Source organism: Neovison vison, chromosome X (assembly GCF_020171115.1).
Source record: "Neovison vison isolate M4711 chromosome X, ASM_NN_V1, whole genome shotgun sequence".
Taxonomy (NCBI): Eukaryota; Metazoa; Chordata; class Mammalia; order Carnivora; family Mustelidae; genus Neogale; species Neogale vison.
This window is the reverse complement of record NC_058105.1, coordinates 122,337,905-122,343,559: the sequence shown is the minus strand read 5'-3', so window position 1 is coordinate 122,343,559 and position 5,655 is coordinate 122,337,905. Positions and strand designations below refer to the sequence as shown.

General features: G+C 46.3%; 1 non-coding gene across 1 annotated transcript; it reads left to right on the top strand.

The window, feature by feature from the left end:
- The first annotated feature begins 533 nt into the window (after positions 1-533).
- LOC122897841 lies at positions 534-641 on the top strand. Its single transcript, XR_006382673.1, has one exon. It is a non-coding gene; the product is annotated as a U6 spliceosomal RNA (small nuclear RNA).
- The last annotated feature ends 5,014 nt before the right edge of the window (positions 642-5,655 follow it).

The following is a 5,655-nucleotide window of genomic DNA, read 5'->3' as shown; positions in this document are numbered from 1 at the left end:
CAAAGAGTTGCCCATTGCCTCCCACCAATCCCCAGTTCCTGACAACTACTGATCTGTGTCCCTTTAGTTTGGCCTTTTACAAAATGCCACATAAGCGGCATCTTAACAATATATCGTCTTTCGTCTTTCCCTATCTTTATGCCCCATAATGCCTTTGAGGTTCATTCGTGTTATTGGCTGGATCAGTGCTTTGTTCTTTTTTATGGCAGAGAGATCCTGATCACCGTATGCATCACAGACTGTTTATGTGTTTCCTTGTTGATGGAGCATTTGGGTTGTTTTGAGTTTGGGGCGATTGTGGACGGTTCCCCTATAAAAGTGCCCTGTACAGACGCTCATGTGGACGTGTGCTTCCATTTCTCCTATTGTCTTAGTTTAGGCCGTTATGACAGAAATTAATATCTCACAGTTCTGGAGGCAGGTAGACCAAGACCAGGGTGCCGGGCCTGGTCAGGTTCTGGTGGGGGGCCTCTTGCAGGTTGTGGAGGGCTGTCTTCTCATTGTAGCCTCCATGGCAGAAATACGGCACGAGAGGGCTCGCTTTGGCAGCTCACACACTAAAACTGGACCTCTGCCGAGAAAATTAGTGTGGTCCCTGCACCAAAGATGACATGCAAGTTTGTGAAGTGTACCATATTAAAAAAAAAAAAAAAAAAAAAAAGAGTGTGAGGGGCACCTGGGTGGCTCAGCCGGTTAAGCATCTGCCTTTGGCTCCAGTTGTGATCTCAAGGTCCTGGGATCGAGCCCCACGTCAAGCTTACCATTCAACAATGAGTCTGTTTTTCCCGATCCCTTCTGTGATCGTGTTTGCTCTCTTTCATAATACATAAAATATTTTAAAAAAAGAAAAAAAAAAAAAAGGAAAAAGAGGGTGAGAGAGTCCTTTTATAAGGGCACTGATCCTAGTCCTGAGGGCTCCATCCTCATGACCTAATCACCTCCCAAAGTCCCACCTCCCGATACCATCACACTGGGGTTGGTAGTGGGAGTGCTGCGTTGTTTGCTGAGTGCACATTCTTCCTCTTCTTTTTTATTTTTATTTTTTATTTTTTTAAAGGTTTTATTTATTTATTTGGCAGAGAGAGACACAGCGAGAGAGGGAAACACAAGCAGGGGTTGCGAGAGAGAGAAGCAGGCTTCCCGCAGAGCAGGGAGCCAGATGCGGGGCTCGATCCCAGGACCCTAGGATCATGACCTAAGCCTAAGGCAGAGGCTTAACCCACTGAGCCACCCAGTTGCCCCTTCTTCTTCTTTTTTAAAGATTTTATTTATTTGCAAGAGAGAGAGAGAGAGAGCATGAGCAGGAGGGAGAGGGAGAGAGAATCTGAAGCAGACACTGTGCTGAGTGCAGAGCCTAACATGGGGCTTGACCCTACCACCTTGAGATCATGACCTGAGCTGAAGCCAAGAGTCAGATGCTTAACAGACTGAGCCATCCAGACACCATGAGTGCACGTTCATCTTATAAGAAACTACCAGTTTTCTGGGGTTCCTGGGTGGCTCAGTCGGTGAAGCATCTGTCTTTGGCTCAGGTCATGATCCCAGGGTCCTGGGATTGAGCCCCACATTGGACTCTCTGCTCAACAGGGAGCCTGCTTCTCCCTCTCTTTCTGCCTGCCTCTCTGCCTACTTGTGCTCTCTCTCTGTGTGTCAAATAAATAAATGAAATCTTAAAAACTAGCAGTTCTCTAATATAGCAGGATGATTTTCCATTGCCATTAGTAGGATTTTCAATGGCTTCGTATCTTTGGCAACATTATCAGTTAAAAAAAAAAATCATAGCTATTCTTCCCTTTGTGGTGGGATCTCCTGCTAGGTTTAGTTCATAATTCCCTGATGACTAATGATGTTGAACATCTACTCATGTACTTATTTGCTGTCTGCCTCTCTTGAGTGAAGTGGTTGATCCAATCTTTTGGTCATTTTTAAATCGAGTTGTTTGTTTTGTTTTTATTATTGGAATGTGAGAGTTGTTTAGATAATTCTGGATATGAGTCCTTCATCAGTTATGTGATTTGTAAATATTTTCTCCCTGTCTCGTCTTGCCTTTTCATTCTCCTACCGGTGTCCTTTTGTGCACCCTGAATCATTTTCACAGTGCTGGGATTGTTCCTTGCCCCACTCCTGACCCCTCCACCATCTTGGACGGCAGAGTAAGGAGCCAGGAGGTGCCACTGGCTTTGACCCAATCCCTTATACTCCCGCTGAGGGTTAAGGTCAGTCTCCCAAAAGACAGAATGTTCACCCAGCCAACAGACACTCCACTCTCTAACTGTGGTGTGTGCCTAGAATAATTTGGCAAGTTTGATTAACATGCAGATTTCCAAATTCCACTCCTAGATATGTGTGTTCAGTAGCTGTGTGGTGAGGTAGTGGTTGTTGCAATATTCAACAATAGCCCAGGTTATCTAGATACGGGTGGCTTTGGAAGGTATTTTGAGAAACCCGGAGACTCTAATGCCACTGACAGTGTGTCACGTCCTCTGTGGTCAGGAGGCCAAGTCAATCCAGGCCTACACAGGCTGGTGTGGGAGAAGTCAGAGGAGGAAGACATTACCATAGAACTGTACAAAAAGAAGAAAGACCGAGGATGCAGCGATTTGAGGACATTATCACCAAACATTTGCCCATCCCTTCATCTGTCTCTCTCTGCTAGTGTAGGCATGTCTTAATTCTGGGCGGATGTCTTTTAAAAGTACCTGCCGAGTGTGATACTTGTTTTGAATAGATACTGGAGGGGAAAGGTGGCTAAGAAGTAAATGATGACACATTAAGAGATGTCAGGAAGGTTTTTTTTGTTTTTAAGATTTTATTTATTCATTTGACAGAGAGCACAAGCAAGGGGGAGTGGCATGCAGAGGTAGAGGGAGAAGCAGGGCTCCCACCAAGCGGGGAACCTGATGTGGGGCTCGATCCCAGGACCCTGAGATCATGACCTGAGCCAAAGGCAGACGCCTAACTGACTGAGCCACCCAGGCAGCCCAAGAAATGTCAGGAAAATCTTCACCTCGATCATGAATAATAACATCTTTTCCTTATGTCAGGTCCAAGGCTGCCAGCTGTTTTAATCACAGAAGATTCTGATCCAGGTTTTTAGATCCACCCTAGTTAATGGAGGTCATCCTGAAATTTTTAGCGGGGATGCGTGGAACATCTTTTGTCTTTTGATAAAATTTCGGGGCCTGGGCAGAGCTTATTCGGCATATTTTTGAACAAGGCCATGAGGGATGTTGGAGTGAGTCATTACCGGTTTTTACAGAAAAGGAAACACAGACAGTAGCCCCCAAACACCCCACTCCATGCCGCCAAGCATCCAGCTGTTTGGGCCGTGTGACACTAAACCCAAGGTCTTTGCTCAGTTGGACACACTGTTCTGACATTTCATAATTACAAGCAGCATGATTTAAGTTTTATCTACAGACAGAAACCAGTTGGGACTGACCTGATTTTCCAGGTTAATTAATCAAATATTATTGTTCAAACTTGCTGGTACCTCTCAGCTGAAATAATTTGTGGTTTTAATCCTGTGGTGGGATGTTTCTTTAAATGACAACTGATTGACGAATCTCTCAGAGTAGGGCACCGTGGGCTTTAGCAAACGTGAATGGTTAAGGATCGCCAATCAAAGATGGCATAGGAGCACCTGGGTGGCTCAGTGAGTTAAGCCACTACCTCTGGCTCAGGTCATGATCTCAGGGTCCTGGGATCGAGCCCCACATCGGGCTCTCTGCTCAGCAGGGAACCTGCTTCCCCCCTCACTCTCTGCCTGCTTCTCTGCCTACTTGTGATGTCTCTGTCAAATAAATAAATAAAATCTTCAAAGATGGCACAGTAAGGACAAAGCCCGGAACGGGAGGCAAGAAACATGGATTTTACTTCTTGCTGGAGCCAAACTATGCCTCCTTAAACTTCCAGGAGAGTTGGTACTTAAGGAAACATAAATTTGTAGGAAGACTAAGACCAAAATGGTCAACTACTCTCTCTAAATATAATCCATGCCCCCAACGTGGGCAAGCGAATGAACAAAACAGTCGCAATGATATGAGAGTTTTGGTACCTCCCATACAGAGGGGACCTGAAACCAAGAAGTCACAGGGTTCAACGAGACAAGCGGAGAATCCTTTTCTTTATGCTGAAACATTATTCAAGTCATGGCTAATGAATACTGAAAACTTAGAAAATAAGGAACAGACCAATCATAAATACAATCAATTAAAATTCTGTTATTCAGTAAAAACTACCATTAGTCTCTCAGGGTATATGCTTCTGTGGGTCCATACATGTTGGGATACAGGGGTATTTCAAATGTCTGCGGTCCTGACCTTTATTTCTTTGATGTAATGCTGTATTGTGAAGTTCCTTGCCTGCCAAGAAATATGCGTCTTCGTGAGCCATTCAAACAGCCTTACCGAATTCTAATATGGGCTTGCAAACCTATGTGTGTGTTGCTCTTCTAAGGCACCATCACCGTGATGTAGGTGTTGTGAGGACTCCTGCTTACCAACAGGGAAACCAAGTTAAGGAACGATCGATGAACTTGTTAACTGAGATTCAACCCAATGTGGTCTGGTTCCAGAGTTCAAGTTCTCAACGCCCGGCTGTATTGCTTCTTGCAGCCGCATTGCCTTGGTTTTTTAATTCAAGTTTTCATCCTTTCAGACAGTGCGGTGTAGCCGGGTCCTGCCTCCCAAGACTGCTGGGGAAGGCTGGAGGCAGAAAAAAAGCACAGATACTGGATGAGTTTTCAGTAAGAGGGTACGTGGCGGGGGGTGGCAGTAGAGATGGGGGGGGCATTCTTTTGGGTGAGATCAGATTAGAAGGTGTTTCCTGTTGGGGTAAAAACCAGGCAAGTCCATGAACTCAGGGCAGTTACAGAGGGGAGGGCTACTTTGGGGCTTGTGCCAAAGGCAGATTTGCATTGCTGCAGGGAGCCCCCCCCCAATGCTGGGGGTCTCTGTAGTAGAAAATGGTCGCTCCCCAGTAGGAAAGGGTCACCCTGGTGATCAAAGTACAGCGCCGGCATCCTGCAGACGGCCGGGCTCTGACCTCGTGCAAAGAGAAAGAGAAGTCCTTAACAATTGGAGTATCAGCTTCAAGACCAGGAAGTGAGCGTTCATTGGGGACTGGGTGTGGTGGGAAAGAGAGCAAAGAATTACTCACAGCCCAGCAGCAGGGCGGGGAGATGGGAGGAGACTAGAGCCTGAGAGCTTGAGAGCCTGAGAGCTTGAGAGCCTGAGAGCTAGGCCTGCTCTTCTAGAACTTCTCTGCAAGCCCTGGGGCTCGCCCAGGACATGGGTTTCTGCACTGACGTCCACTGCTAACCCGCACCACTGACCTGAGGGGGTGAAGGTGAGGGTGAGTGGTTGCTAGCAGGCCAAGGAAGCGGTAGATAAAGACATTAGAAAGAGTGATGAGAATCTGAATAAACTTGACCTCAAAGAAGCTCTTTGGATGGCTAAGATCCGCATGAAAAGATGCTCAACGTAACTGGACATTAGGGAAGTGCAAAGGAAAACCACGATAAGATCTCACTTCACACCCAGGGGGGTGGCTACTATCTAGAAGACAGACAATAACGAATGTTGCCGAGGATGTGGAGAAACCCAACCCTCACACACAGTGGGTGGGTCTGCAAAATGGTGCAGCTACATTGGA